Source organism: Aulonocara sp. 'chitande type north' Nkhata Bay, linkage group LG11 (assembly GCF_057382095.1).
Source record: "Aulonocara sp. 'chitande type north' Nkhata Bay isolate Kocher_YH1m ecotype deep benthic linkage group LG11, A_spYH_male_GT1.1, whole genome shotgun sequence".
Taxonomy (NCBI): Eukaryota; Metazoa; Chordata; class Actinopteri; order Cichliformes; family Cichlidae; genus Aulonocara; species Aulonocara sp. 'chitande type north' Nkhata Bay.
The window spans coordinates 6,015,331-6,032,689 of NC_141354.1; positions in this window are offsets into that span (position 1 = coordinate 6,015,331).

Consider the following 17,359-nt stretch of genomic DNA (forward strand, 5'->3'; position numbering starts at 1 on the left):
TCGGAACTCTGAACATTCCGGAACCTTGGTGCATTCCGGAATTCCGAACATTCCGGAACCTTGGTGCATTCCGGAACTCTGAACATTCCGGAACTCTGAACATTCCGGAATTCCGAACATTCCGGAACCTTGGTGCATTCCGGAATTCTGAACATTCAGGAATTCCGAACATTCCGGAACCTTGGTGCATTCCGGAACTCTGAACATTCCGGAACCTTGGTGCTTTCCGGAACTCTGAACATTCTGGAATTCCGAACATTCCGGAACCTTGGTGCATTCCGGAATTCTGAACATTCCGGAATTCCGAACATTCCGGAACCTTGGTGCATTCCGGAACTCTGAACATTCCGGAACTCTGAACATTCCGGAATTCCGAACATTCCGGAACCTTGGTGCATTCCGGAACTCTGAACATTCCGGAATTCCGAAAATTCCGGAACCTTGCTGCATTCCGGAACTCTGAATTCCGGAACCTTGGTGCATTCCGGAACTCTGAACATTCCGGAAGTCTGAACATTCCGGAACCTTGGTGCATTCCGGAACTCTGAACATTCCGGAATTCCGAACATTCCGGAACCTTGGTGCATTCCGGAACCTTGGTGCATTCCGGAACTCTGAACATTCCGGAATTCCGAAAATTCCGGAACCTTGCTGCATTCCGGAACTCTGAATTCCGGAACCTTGCTGCATTCCGGAACTCTGAATTCCGGAACCTTGGTGCATTCCGGAACTCTGAACATTCCGGAATTCTGAACATTCCGGAACCTTGGTGCATTCCGGAACTCTGAACATTCCGGAACCTTGGTGCATTCCGGAACCTTGGTGCATTCCGGAACTCTGAACATTCCGGAACCTTGGTGCATTCCGGAACTCTGAACATTCCGGAACTCTGAACATTCCGGAATTCCGAACATTCCGGAACCTTGGTGCATTCCGGAACTCTGAACATTCCGGAACCTTGGTACATTCCGGAATTCCGAACATTCCGGAACCTTGGTGCATTCCGGAACTCTGAACATTCCGGAATTCCGAACATTCCGGAACCTTGGTGCATTCCGGAACTCTGAACATTCCGGAACCTTGGTGCATTCCGGAACCTTGGTGCATTCCGGAACTCTGAACATTCCGGAACTCTGAACATTCCGGAATTCCGAACATTCCGGAACCTTGGTGCATTCCGGAACTCTGAACATTCCGGAACCTTGGTACATTCCGGAATTCCGAACATTCCGGAACCTTTGTTCATTCCGGAATTCTGAACATTCCGGAATTCCGAACATTCCGGAACCTTGGTGCATTCCGGAACTCTGAACATTCCGGAATTCCGAAAATTCCGGAACCTTGCTGCATTCCGGAACTCTGAATTCCGGAACCTTGGTGCATTCCGGAACTCTGAACATTCCGGAAGTCTGAACATTCCGGAACCTTGGTGCATTCCGGAACTCTGAACATTCCGGAATTCCGAACATTCCGGAACCTTGGTGCATTCCGGAACCTTGGTGCATTCCGGAACTCTGAACATTCCGGAATTCCGAAAATTCCGGAACCTTGCTGCATTCCGGAACTCTGAATTCCGGAACCTTGCTGCATTCCGGAACTCTGAATTCCGGAACCTTGGTGCATTCCGGAACTCTGAACATTCCGGAATTCTGAACATTCCGGAACCTTGGTGCATTCCGGAACTCTGAACATTCCGGAACCTTGGTGCATTCCGGAACCTTGGTGCATTCCGGAACTCTGAACATTCCGGAACCTTGGTGCATTCCGGAACTCTGAACATTCCGGAACTCTGAACATTCCGGAATTCCGAACATTCCGGAACCTTGGTGCATTCCGGAACTCTGAACATTCCGGAACCTTGGTACATTCCGGAATTCCGAACATTCCGGAACCTTGGTGCATTCCGGAACTCTGAACATTCCGGAATTCCGAACATTCCGGAACCTTGGTGCATTCCGGAACTCTGAACATTCCGGAACCTTGGTGCATTCCGGAACCTTGGTGCATTCCGGAACTCTGAACATTCCGGAACTCTGAACATTCCGGAATTCCGAACATTCCGGAACCTTGGTGCATTCCGGAACTCTGAACATTCCGGAACCTTGGTACATTCCGGAATTCCGAACATTCCGGAACCTTTGTTCATTCCGGAATTCTGAACATTCCGGAATTCCGAACATTCCGGAACCTTGGTGCATTCCGGAACTCTGAACATTCCGGAATTCCGAACATTCCGGAACCTTGGTGCATTCCGGAACTCTGAACATTCCGGAACCTTGGTGCATTCCGGAACCTTGGTGCATTCCGGAACTCTGAACATTCCGGAATTCCGAACATTCCGGAACCTTGGTGCATTCCGGAACTCTGAACATTCCGGAACCTTGGTACATTCCGGAATTCCGAACATTCCGGAACCTTGGTGCATTCCGGAACTCTAAACATTCCGGAATTCCGAACATTCCGGAACCTTGGTGCATTCCGGAACTCTGAACATTCCGGAACTCTGAACATTCCGGAACCTTGCTGCATTCCGGAACTCTGAATTCCGGAACCTTGGTGCAATCCGGAACTCTGAACATTCCGGAACCTTGGTGCATTCCGGAACTCTGAACATTCCGGAATTCCGAACATTCCGGAACCTTGGTGCATTCCGGAACTCTGAACATTCCGGAATTCCGAAAATTCCGGAACCTTGCTGCATTCCGGAACTCTGAATTCCGGAACCTTGGTGCAATCTGGAACTCTGAACATTCCGGAATTCCGAACATTCCGGAACCTTGGTGCATTCCGGAACCTTGGTGCATTCCGGAACCTTGGTGCATTCCGGAACTCTGAACATTCCGGAACCTTGGTGCATTCCGGAATTCCGAACATTCCGGAACCTTGGTGCATTCCGGAACTCTGAACATTCCGGAACTCTGAACATTCCGGAATTCCGAACATTCCGGAACCATGGTGCATTCCGGAACTCTGAACATTCCGGAACTCTGAACATTCTGGAATTCCGAACATTCCGGAACCTTGGTGCATTCCGGAACTCTGAACATTCCGGAACCTTGGTACATTCCGGAATTCCGAACATTCCGGAACCTTTGTGCATTCCGGAACCTTGGTGCATTCCGGAACTCTGAACATTCCGGAATTCCGAACATTCCGGAACCTTGGTGCATTCCGGAACTCTGAACATTCCGGAACTCTGAACATTCCGGAATTCCGAACATTCCGGAACCTTGGTGCATTCCGGAACTCTGAACATTCCGGAATTCCGAAAATTCCGGAACCTTGCTGCATTCCGGAACTCTGAATTCCGGAACCTTGGTGCATTCCGGAACTCTGAACATTCCAGAAGTCTGAACATTCCGGAACCTTGGTGCATTCCGGAACTCTGAACATTCCGGAATTCCGAACATTCCGGAACCTTGGTGCATTCCGGAACTCTGAACATTCCGGAATTCCGAACATTCCGGAACCTTGGTGCATTCCGGAACTCTGAACATTCCGGAATTCCGAACATTCCGGAACCTTGGTGCATTCCGGAACTCTGAACATTCCGGAATTCCGAACATTCCGGAACCTTGGTGCATTCCGGAACCTTGGTGCATTCCGGAACTCTGAACATTCCGGAACCTTGGTGCATTCCGGAACTCTGAACATTCCGGAATTCCGAACATTCCGGAACCTTGGTGCATTCCGGAACTCTGAACATTCCGGAATTCCGAACATTCCGGAACCTTGGTGCATTCCGGAACCTTGGTGCATTCCGGAACACTGAACATTCCGGAATTCCGAAAATTCCGGAACCTTGCTGCATTCCGGAACTCTGAATTCCGGAACCTTGGTGCAATCCGGAACTCTGAACATTCCGGAATTCCGAACATTCCGGAACCTTGGTGCATTCCGGAACCTTGGTGCATTCCGGAACTCTGAACATTCCGGAACTCTGAACATTCCGGAATTCCGAACATTCCGGAACCTTGGTGCATTCCGGAACTCTGAACATTCCGGAATTCCGAACATTCCGGAACCTTGGTGCATTCCGGAACTCTGAACATTCCGGAATTCCGAACATTCCGGAACCTTGGTGCATTCCGGAACCTTGGTGCATTCCGGAACCTTGGTGCAGTCCGGAACTCTGAACATTCCGGAACTCTGAACATTCCGGAATTCCGAACATTCCGGAACCTTGGTGCATTCCGGAACTCTGAACATTCCGGAATTCTGAACATTCCGGAACCTTGGTGCATTCCGGAACTCTGAACATTCCGGAACCTTGGTGCATTCCGGAACCTTGGTGCATTCCGGAACTCTGAACATTCCGGAACCTTGGTGCATTCCGGAACTCTGAACATTCCGGAACTCTGAACATTCCGGAATTCCGAACATTCCGGAACCTTGGTGCATTCCGGAACTCTGAACATTCCGGAATTCCGAACATTCCGGAACCTTGGTGCATTCCGGAACTCTGAACATTCCGGAATTCCGAACATTCCGGAACCTTGGTGCATTCCGGAACTCTGAACATTCCGGAACCTTGGTACATTCCGGAACTCTGAACATTCCGGAACTCTGAACATTCCGGAATTCCGAACATTCCGGAACCTTGGTGCATTCCGGAACCTTGGTGCATTCCGGAACTCTGAACATTCCGGAATTCCGAAAATTCCGGAACCTTGCTGCATTCCGGAACTCTGAATTCCGGAACCTTGGTGCAATCCGGAACTCTGAACATTCCGGAATTCTGAACATTCCGGAACCTTGGTGCATTCCGGAACTCTGAACATTCCGGAATTCTGAACATTCCGGAACCTTGGTGCATTCCGGAACTCTGAACATTCCGGAACCTTGGTGCATTCCGGAACCTTGGTGCATTCCGGAACTCTGAACATTCCGGAACCTTGGTGCATTCCGGAACTCTGAACATTCCGGAACTCTGAACATTCCGGAATTCCGAACATTCCGGAACCTTGGTGCATTCCGGAACTCTGAACATTCCGGAATTCCGAACATTCCGGAACCTTGGTGCATTCCGGAACTCTGAACATTCCGGAATTCCGAACATTCCGGAACCTTGGTGCATTCCGGAACCTTGGTGCATTCCGGAACCTTGGTGCAGTCCGGAACTCTGAACATTCTGGAACTCTGAACATTCCGGAATTCCGAACATTCCGGAACCTTGGTGCATTCCGGAACTCTGAACATTCCGGAATTCTGAACATTCCGGAACCTTGGTGCATTCCGGAACTCTGAACATTCCGGAACCTTGGTGCATTCCGGAACCTTGGTGCATTCCGGAACTCTGAACATTCCGGAACCTTGGTGCATTCCGGAACTCTGAACATTCCGGAACTCTGAACATTCCGGAATTCCGAACATTCCGGAACCTTGGTGCATTCCGGAACTCTGAACATTCCGGAATTCCGAACATTCCGGAACCTTGGTGCATTCCGGAACTCTGAACATTCCGGAATTCCGAACATTCCGGAACCTTGGTGCATTCCGGAACTCTGAACATTCCGGAACCTTGGTACATTCCGGAATTCCGAACATTCCGGAACCATGGTGCATTCCGGAACTCTGAACATTCCGGAACTCTGAACATTCCGGAATTCCGAACATTCCGGAACCTTGGTGCATTCCGGAACTCTGAACATTCCGGAACCTTGGTACATTCCGGAATTCCGAACATTCCGGAACCTTTGTTCATTCCGGAACTCTGAACATTCCGGAATTCCGAACATTCCGGAACCTTGGTGCATTCCGGAACTCTGAACATTCCGGAATTCCGAACATTCCGGAACCTTGGTGCATTCCGGAACTCTGAACATTCCGGAATTCCGAACATTCCGGAACCTTGGTGCATTCCGGAACCTTGGTGCATTCCGGAACTCTGAACATTCCGGAACCTTGGTACATTCCGGAACCTTGGTGCATTCCGGAACTCTGAACATTCCGGAACCTTGGTACATTCCGGAATTCCGAACATTCCGGAACCTTTGTGCATTCCGGAACCTTGGTGCATTCCGGAACTCTGAACATTCCGGAATTCCGAACATTCCGGAACCTTGGTGCATTCCGGAACCTTGGTGCATTCCGGAACTCTGAACATTCCGGAACCTTGGTGCATTCCGGAATTCCGAACATTCCGGAACCTTGGTGCATTCCGGAACTCTGAACATTCCGGAACTCTGAACATTCCGGAATTCCGAACATTCCGGAACCTTGGTGCATTCCGGAACTCTGAACATTCCGGAATTCCGAACATTCCGGAACCTTGGTGCATTCCGGAACTCTGAACATTCCGGAACCTTGGTACATTCCGGAACTCTGAACATTCCGGAACTCTGAACATTCCGGAATTCCGAACATTCCGGAACCTTGGTGCATTCCGGAACCTTGGTGCATTCCGGAACTCTGAACATTCCGGAACCTTGGTACATTCCGGAACCTTGGTGCATTCCGGAACTCTGAACATTCCGGAACCTTGGTACATTCCGGAATTCCGAACATTCCGGAACCTTTGTGCATTCCGGAACCTTGGTGCATTCCGGAACTCTGAACATTCCGGAATTCCGAACATTCCGGAACCTTGGTGCATTCCGGAACCTTGGTGCATTCCGGAACTCTGAACATTCCGGAACCTTGGTGCATTCCGGAATTCCGAACATTCCGGAACCTTGGTGCATTCCGGAACTCTGAACATTCCGGAACTCTGAACATTCCGGAATTCCGAACATTCCGGAACCTTGGTGCATTCCGGAATTCTGAACATTCAGGAATTCCGAACATTCCGGAACCTTGGTGCATTCCGGAACTCTGAACATTCCGGAACCTTGGTGCTTTCCGGAACTCTGAACATTCTGGAACTCTGAACATTCCGGAATTCCGAACATTCCGGAACCTTGGTGCATTCCGGAATTCTGAACATTCCGGAATTCCGAACATTCCGGAACCTTGGTGCATTCCGGAACTCTGAACATTCCGGAACTCTGAACATTCCGGAATTCCGAACATTCCGGAACCTTGGTGCATTCCGGAACTCTGAACATTCCGGAATTCCGAAAATTCCGGAACCTTGCTGCATTCCGGAACTCTGAATTCCGGAACCTTGGTGCATTCCGGAACTCTGAACATTCCAGAAGTCTGAACATTCCGGAACCTTGGTGCATTCCGGAACTCTGAACATTCCGGAATTCCGAACATTCCGGAACCTTGGTGCATTCCGGAACTCTGAACATTCCGGAATTCCGAACATTCCGGAACCTTGGTGCATTCCGGAACCTTGGTGCATTCCGGAACTCTGAACATTCCGGAACCTTGGTGCATTCCGGAACTCTGAACATTCCGGAATTCCGAACATTCCGGAACCTTGGTGCATTCCGGAACTCTGAACATTCCGGAATTCCGAACATTCCGGAACCTTGGTGCATTCCGGAACCTTGCTGCATTCCGGAACTCTGAATTCCGGAACCTTGGTGCAATCCGGAACTCTGAACATTCCGGAATTCCGAACATTCCGGAACCTTGGTGCATTCCGGAACTCTGAACATTCCGGAATTCTGAACATTCCGGAACCTTGGTGCATTCCGGAACTCTGAACATTCCGGAACCTTGGTGCATTCCGGAACCTTGGTGCATTCCGGAACTCTGAACATTCCGGAACCTTGGTGCATTCCGGAACTCTGAACATTCCGGAACCCTGAACATTCCGGAATTCCGAACATTCCGGAACCTTGGTGCATTCCGGAACTCTGAACATTCCGGAATTCCGAACATTCCGGAACCTTGGTGCATTCCGGAACTCTGAACATTCCGGAATTCCGAACATTCCGGAACCTTGGTGCATTCCGGAACCTTGGTGCATTCCGGAACCTTGGTGCAGTCCGGAACTCTGAACATTCCGGAACTCTGAACATTCCGGAATTCCGAACATTCCGGAACCTTGGTGCATTCCGGAACTCTGAACATTCCGGAACCTTGGTACATTCCGGAATTCTGAACATTCCGGAACTCTGAACATTCCGGAATTCCGAACATTCCGGAACCATGGTGCATTCCGGAACTCTGAACATTCCGGAACTCTGAACATTCCGGAATTCCGAACATTCCGGAACCTTGGTGCATTCCGGAACTCTGAACATTCCGGAACCTTGGTGCATTCCGGAACTCTGAACATTCCGGAATTCCGAACATTCCGGAACCTTGGTACATTCCGGAATTCCGAACATTCCGGAACCTTGGTACATTCCGGAATTCCGAACATTCCGGAACCTTTGTGCATTCCGGAACCTTGGTGCATTCCGGAACTCTGAACATTCCAGAATTCCGAACATTCCGGAACCTTGGTGCATTCCGGAACCTTGGTGCATTCCGGAACTCTGAACATTCCGGAACCTTGGTACATTCCGGAACTCTGAACATTCCGGAACTCTGAACATTCCGGAATTCCGAACATTCCGGAACCTTGGTGCATTCCGGAACCTTGGTGCATTCCGGAACTCTGAACATTCCGGAATTCCGAACATTCCGGAACCATGGTGCATTCCGGAACTCTGAACATTCCGGAACTCTGAACATTCCGGAATTCCGAACATTCCGGAACCTTGGTGCATTCCGGAACTCTGAACATTCCGGAACCTTGGTACATTCCGGAATTCCGAACATTCCGGAACCATGGTGCATTCCGGAACTCTGAACATTCCGGAACTCTGAACATTCCGGAATTCCGAACATTCCGGAACCTTGGTGCATTCCGGAACTCTGAACATTCCGGAACCTTGGTACATTCCGGAATTCCGAACATTCCGGAACCTTTGTTCATTCCGGAACTCTGAACATTCCGGAATTCCGAACATTCCGGAACCTTGGTGCATTCCGGAACTCTGAACATTCCGGAACCTTGGTGCATTCCGGAACCTTGGTGCATTCCGGAACTCTGAACATTCCGGAATTCCGAACATTCCGGAACCTTGGTGCATTCCGGAATTCCGAACATTCCGGAACCTTGGTGCATTCCGGAACTCTGAACATTCCGGAACCTTGGTACATTCCGGAACTCTGAACATTCCGGAACTCTGAACATTCCGGAATTCCGAACATTCCGGAACCTTGGTGCATTCCGGAACCTTGGTGCATTCCGGAACTCTGAACATTCCGGAACCTTGGTACATTCCGGAACCTTGGTGCATTCCGGAACTCTGAACATTCCGGAACCTTGGTACATTCCGGAATTCCGAACATTCCGGAACCTTTGTGCATTCCGGAACCTTGGTGCATTCCGGAACTCTGAACATTCCGGAATTCCGAACATTCCGGAACCTTGGTGCATTCCGGAACCTTGGTGCATTTCGGAACTCTGAACATTCCGGAACCTTGGTGCATTCCGGAATTCCGAACATTCCGGAACCTTGGTGCATTCCGGAACTCTGAACATTCCGGAACTCTGAACATTCCGGAATTCCGAACATTCCGGAACCTTGGTGCATTCCGGAATTCTGAACATTCAGGAATTCCGAACATTCCGGAACCTTGGTGCATTCCGGAACCTTGGTGCATTCCGGAACCTTGGTGCAGTCCGGAACTCTGAACATTCCGGAACTCTGAACATTCCGGAATTCCGAACATTCCGGAACCTTGGTGCATTCCGGAACTCTGAACATTCCGGAACCTTGGTACATTCCGGAATTCTGAACATTCCGGAACTCTGAACATTCCGGAATTCCGAACATTCCGGAACCATGGTGCATTCCGGAACTCTGAACATTCCGGAACTCTGAACATTCCGGAATTCCGAACATTCCGGAACCTTGGTGCATTCCGGAACTCTGAACATTCCGGAACCTTGGTGCATTCCGGAACTCTGAACATTCCGGAATTCCGAACATTCCGGAACCTTGGTACATTCCGGAATTCCGAACATTCCGGAACCTTGGTACATTCCGGAATTCCGAACATTCCGGAACCTTTGTGCATTCCGGAACCTTGGTGCATTCCGGAACTCTGAACATTCCAGAATTCCGAACATTCCGGAACCTTGGTGCATTCCGGAACCTTGGTGCATTCCGGAACTCTGAACATTCCGGAACCTTGGTACATTCCGGAACTCTGAACATTCCGGAACTCTGAACATTCCGGAATTCCGAACATTCCGGAACCTTGGTGCATTCCGGAACCTTGGTGCATTCCGGAACTCTGAACATTCCGGAATTCCGAACATTCCGGAACCATGGTGCATTCCGGAACTCTGAACATTCCGGAACTCTGAACATTCCGGAATTCCGAACATTCCGGAACCTTGGTGCATTCCGGAACTCTGAACATTCCGGAACCTTGGTACATTCCGGAATTCCGAACATTCCGGAACCATGGTGCATTCCGGAACTCTGAACATTCCGGAACTCTGAACATTCCGGAATTCCGAACATTCCGGAACCTTGGTGCATTCCGGAACTCTGAACATTCCGGAACCTTGGTACATTCCGGAATTCCGAACATTCCGGAACCTTTGTTCATTCCGGAACTCTGAACATTCCGGAATTCCGAACATTCCGGAACCTTGGTGCATTCCGGAACTCTGAACATTCCGGAACCTTGGTGCATTCCGGAACCTTGGTGCATTCCGGAACTCTGAACATTCCGGAATTCCGAACATTCCGGAACCTTGGTGCATTCCGGAATTCCGAACATTCCGGAACCTTGGTGCATTCCGGAACTCTGAACATTCCGGAACCTTGGTACATTCCGGAACTCTGAACATTCCGGAACTCTGAACATTCCGGAATTCCGAACATTCCGGAACCTTGGTGCATTCCGGAACCTTGGTGCATTCCGGAACTCTGAACATTCCGGAACCTTGGTACATTCCGGAACCTTGGTGCATTCCGGAACTCTGAACATTCCGGAACCTTGGTACATTCCGGAATTCCGAACATTCCGGAACCTTTGTGCATTCCGGAACCTTGGTGCATTCCGGAACTCTGAACATTCCGGAATTCCGAACATTCCGGAACCTTGGTGCATTCCGGAACCTTGGTGCATTTCGGAACTCTGAACATTCCGGAACCTTGGTGCATTCCGGAATTCCGAACATTCCGGAACCTTGGTGCATTCCGGAACTCTGAACATTCCGGAACTCTGAACATTCCGGAATTCCGAACATTCCGGAACCTTGGTGCATTCCGGAATTCTGAACATTCAGGAATTCCGAACATTCCGGAACCTTGGTGCATTCCGGAACTCTGAACATTCCGGAACCTTGGTGCTTTCCGGAACTCTGAACATTCTGGAATTCCGAACATTCCGGAACCTTGGTGCATTCCGGAATTCTGAACATTCCGGAATTCCGAACATTCCGGAACCTTGGTGCATTCCGGAACTCTGAACATTCCGGAACTCTGAACATTCCGGAATTCCGAACATTCCGGAACCTTGGTGCATTCCGGAACTCTGAACATTCCGGAATTCCGAAAATTCCGGAACCTTGCTGCATTCCGGAACTCTGAATTCCGGAACCTTGGTGCATTCCGGAACTCTGAACATTCCGGAAGTCTGAACATTCCGGAACCTTGGTGCATTCCGGAACTCTGAACATTCCGGAATTCCGAACATTCCGGAACCTTGGTGCATTCCGGAACCTTGGTGCATTCCGGAACTCTGAACATTCCGGAATTCCGAAAATTCCGGAACCTTGCTGCATTCCGGAACTCTGAATTCCGGAACCTTGCTGCATTCCGGAACTCTGAATTCCGGAACCTTGGTGCATTCCGGAACTCTGAACATTCCGGAATTCTGAACATTCCGGAACCTTGGTGCATTCCGGAACTCTGAACATTCCGGAACCTTGGTGCATTCCGGAACCTTGGTGCATTCCGGAACTCTGAACATTCCGGAACCTTGGTGCATTCCGGAACTCTGAACATTCCGGAACTCTGAACATTCCGGAATTCCGAACATTCCGGAACCTTGGTGCATTCCGGAACTCTGAACATTCCGGAACCTTGGTACATTCCGGAATTCCGAACATTCCGGAACCTTGGTGCATTCCGGAACTCTGAACATTCCGGAATTCCGAACATTCCGGAACCTTGGTGCATTCCGGAACTCTGAACATTCCGGAACCTTGGTGCATTCCGGAACCTTGGTGCATTCCGGAACTCTGAACATTCCGGAACTCTGAACATTCCGGAATTCCGAACATTCCGGAACCTTGGTGCATTCCGGAACTCTGAACATTCCGGAACCTTGGTACATTCCGGAATTCCGAACATTCCGGAACCTTGGTGCATTCCGGAACTCTGAACATTCCGGAATTCCGAACATTCCGGAACCTTGGTGCATTCCGGAACCTTGGTGCATTCCGGAACCTTGGTGCAGTCCGGAACTCTGAACATTCCGGAACTCTGAACATTCCGGAATTCCGAACATTCCGGAACCTTGGTGCAGTCCGGAACTCTGAACATTCCGGAATTCTGAACATTCCGGAACCTTGGTGCATTCCGGAACTCTGAACATTCCGGAACCTTGGTGCATTCCGGAACCTTGGTGCATTCCGGAACTCTGAACATTCCGGAACCTTGGTGCATTCCGGAACTCTGAACATTCCGGAACTCTGAACATTCCGGAATTCCGAACATTCCGGAACCTTGGTGCATTCCGGAACTCTGAACATTCCGGAATTCCGAACATTCCGGAACCTTGGTGCATTCCGGAACTCTGAACATTCCGGAATTCCGAACATTCCGGAACCTTGGTGCATTCCGGAACTCTGAACATTCCGGAACCTTGGTACATTCCGGAATTCCGAACATTCCGGAACCATGGTGCATTCCGGAACTCTGAACATTCCGGAACTCTGAACATTCCGGAATTCCGAACATTCCGGAACCTTGGTGCATTCCGGAACTCTGAACATTCCGGAACCTTGGTACATTCCGGAATTCCGAACATTCCGGAACCTTTGTTCATTCCGGAACTCTGAACATTCCGGAATTCCGAACATTCCGGAACCTTGGTGCATTCCGGAACTCTGAACATTCCGGAATTCCGAACATTCCGGAACCTTGGTGCATTCCGGAACTCTGAACATTCCGGAACCTTGGTGCATTCCGGAACCTTGGTGCATTCCGGAACTCTGAACATTCCGGAATTCCGAACATTCCGGAACCTTGGTACATTCCGGAACTCTGAACATTCCGGAACTCTGAACATTCCGGAATTCCGAACATTCCGGAACCTTGGTGCATTCCGGAACCTTGGTGCATTCCGGAACTCTGAACATTCCGGAACCTTGGTACATTCCGGAACCTTGGTGCATTCCGGAACTCTGAACATTCCGGAACCTTGGTACATTCCGGAATTCCGAACATTCCGGAACCTTTGTGCATTCCGGAACCTTGGTGCATTCCGGAACTCTGAACATTCCGGAATTCCGAACATTCCGGAACCTTGGTGCATTCCGGAACCTTGGTGCATTCCGGAACTCTGAACATTCCGGAACCTTGGTGCATTCCGGAATTCCGAACATTCCGGAACCTTGGTGCATTCCGGAACTCTGAACATTCCGGAACTCTGAACATTCCGGAATTCCGAACATTCCGGAACCTTGGTGCATTCCGGAATTCTGAACATTCAGGAATTCCGAACATTCCGGAACCTTGGTGCATTCCGGAACTCTGAACATTCCGGAACCTTGGTGCTTTCCGGAACTCTGAACATTCTGGAACTCTGAACATTCCGGAATTCCGAACATTCCGGAACCTTGGTGCATTCCGGAATTCTGAACATTCCGGAATTCCGAACATTCCGGAACCTTGGTGCATTCCGGAACTCTGAACATTCCGGAACTCTGAACATTCCGGAATTCCGAACATTCCGGAACCTTGGTGCATTCCGGAACTCTGAACATTCCGGAATTCCGAAAATTCCGGAACCTTGCTGCATTCCGGAACTCTGAATTCCGGAACCTTGGTGCATTCCGGAACTCTGAACATTCCAGAAGTCTGAACATTCCGGAACCTTGGTGCATTCCGGAACTCTGAACATTCCGGAATTCCGAACATTCCGGAACCTTGGTGCATTCCGGAACTCTGAACATTCCGGAATTCCGAACATTCCGGAACCTTGGTGCATTCCGGAACTCTGAACATTCCGGAACCTTGGTACATTCCGGAACTCTGAACATTCCGGAACTCTGAACATTCCGGAATTCCGAACATTCCGGAACCTTGGTGCATTCCGGAACCTTGGTGCATTCCGGAACTCTGAACATTCCGGAACCTTGGTACATTCCGGAACCTTGGTGCATTCCGGAACTCTGAACATTCCGGAACCTTGGTACATTCCGGAATTCCGAACATTCCGGAACCTTTGTGCATTCCGGAACCTTGGTGCATTCCGGAACTCTGAACATTCCGGAATTCCGAACATTCCGGAACCTTGGTGCATTCCGGAACCTTGGTGCATTCCGGAACTCTGAACATTCCGGAACCTTGGTGCATTCCGGAATTCCGAACATTCCGGAACCTTGGTGCATTCCGGAACTCTGAACATTCCGGAATTCCGAACATTCCGGAACCTTGGTGCATTCCGGAATTCTGAACATTCAGGAATTCCGAACATTCCGGAACCTTGGTGCATTCCGGAACTCTGAACATTCCGGAACCTTGGTGCTTTCCGGAACTCTGAACATTCTGGAACTCTGAACATTCCGGAATTCCGAACATTCCGGAACCTTGGTGCATTCCGGAATTCTGAACATTCCGGAATTCCGAACATTCCGGAACCTTGGTGCATTCCGGAACTCTGAACATTCCGGAACTCTGAACATTCCGGAATTCCGAACATTCCGGAACCTTGGTGCATTCCGGAACTCTGAACATTCCGGAATTCCGAAAATTCCGGAACCTTGCTGCATTCCGGAACTCTGAATTCCGGAACCTTGGTGCATTCCGGAACTCTGAACATTCCAGAAGTCTGAACATTCCGGAACCTTGGTGCATTCCGGAACTCTGAACATTCCGGAATTCCGAACATTCCGGAACCTTGGTGCATTCCGGAACTCTGAACATTCCGGAATTCCGAACATTCCGGAACCTTGGTGCATTCCGGAACCTTGGTGCATTCCGGAACTCTGAACATTCCGGAACCTTGGTGCATTCCGGAACTCTGAACATTCCGGAATTCCGAACATTCCGGAACCTTGGTGCATTCCGGAACTCTGAACATTCCGGAATTCCGAACATTCCGGAACCTTGGTGCATTCCGGAACCTTGGTGCATTCCGGAACTCTGAACATTCCGGAATTCCGAAAATTCCGGAACCTTGCTGCATTCCGGAACTCTGAATTCCGGAACCTTGGTGCAATCCGGAACTCTGAACATTCCGGAATTCCGAAAATTCCGGAACCTTGGTGCATTCCGGAACTCTGAACATTCCGGAATTCTGAACATTCCGGAACCTTGGTGCATTCCGGAACTCTGAACATTCCGGAACCTTGGTGCATTCCGGAACCTTGGTGCATTCCGGATCTCTGAACATTCCGGAACCTTGGTGCATTCCGGAACTCTGAACATTCCGGAACTCTGAACATTCCGGAATTCCGAACATTCCGGAACCTTGGTGCATTCCGGAACTCTGAACATTCCGGAATTCCGAACATTCCGGAACCTTGGTGCATTCCGGAACTCTGAACATTCCGGAATTCCGAACATTCCGGAACCTTGGTGCATTCCGGAACCTTGGTGCATTCCGGAACCTTGGTGCAGTCCGGAACTCTGAACATTCCGGAACTCTGAACATTCCGGAATTCCGAACATTCCGGAACCTTGGTGCATTCCGGAACTCTGAACATTCCGGAACCTTGGTACATTCCGGAATTCTGAACATTCCGGAACTCTGAACATTCCGGAATTCCGAACATTCCGGAACCATGGTGCATTCCGGAACTCTGAACATTCCGGAACTCTGAACATTCCGGAATTCCGAACATTCCGGAACCTTGGTGCATTCCGGAACTCTGAACATTCCGGAACCTTGGTGCATTCCGGAACTCTGAACATTCCGGAATTCCGAACATTCCGGAACCTTGGTACATTCCGGAATTCCGAACATTCCGGAACCTTGGTACATTCCGGAATTCCGAACATTCCGGAACCTTTGTGCATTCCGGAACCTTGGTGCATTCCGGAACTCTGAACATTCCAGAATTCCGAACATTCCGGAACCTTGGTGCATTCCGGAACCTTGGTGCATTCCGGAACTCTGAACATTCCGGAACCTTGGTACATTCCGGAACTCTGAACATTCCGGAACTCTGAACATTCCGGAATTCCGAACATTCCGGAACCTTGGTGCATTCCGGAACCTTGGTGCATTCCGGAACTCTGAACATTCCGGAATTCCGAACATTCCGGAACCATGGTGCATTCCGGAACTCTGAACATTCCGGAACCTTGGTACATTCCGGAATTCCGAACATTCCGGAACCTTTGTTCATTCCGGAACTCTGAACATTCCGGAATTCCGAACATTCCGGAACCTTGGTGCATTCCGGAACTCTGAACATTCCGGAACCTTGGTACATTCCGGAACTCTGAACATTCCGGAACTCTGAACATTCCGGAATTCCGAACATTCCGGAACCTTGGTGCATTCCGGAATTCCGAACATTCCGGAACCTTGGTGCATTCCGGAACTCTGAACATTCCGGAACCTTGGTACATTCCGGAACTCTGAACATTCCGGAACTCTGAACATTCCGGAATTCCGAACATTCCGGAACCTTGGTGCATTCCGGAACCTTGGTGCATTCCGGAACTCTGAACATTCCGGAACCTTGGTACATTCCGGAACCTTGGTGCATTCCGGAACTCTGAACATTCCGGAACCTTGGTACATTCCGGAATTCCGAACATTCCGGAACCTTGGTGCATTCCGGAACTCTGAACATTCCGGAATTCCGAACATTCCGGAACCTTGGTGCATTCCGGAACCTTGGTGCATTTCGGAACTCTGAACATTCCGGAACCTTGGTGCATTCCGGAATTCCGAACATTCCGGAACCTTGGTGCATTCCGGAACTCTGAACATTCCGGAACTCTGAACATTCCGGAATTCCGAACATTCCGGAACCTTGGTGCATTCCGGAATTCTGAACATTCAGGAATTCCGAACATTCCGGAACCTTGGTGCTTTCCGGAACTCTGAACATTCTGGAATTCCGAACATTCCGGAACCTTGGTGCATTCCGGAATTCTGAACATTCCGGAATTCCGAACATTCCGGAACCTTGGTGCATTCCGGAACTCTGAACATTCCGGAACTCTGAACATTCCGGAATTCCGAACATTCCGGAACCTTGGTGCAT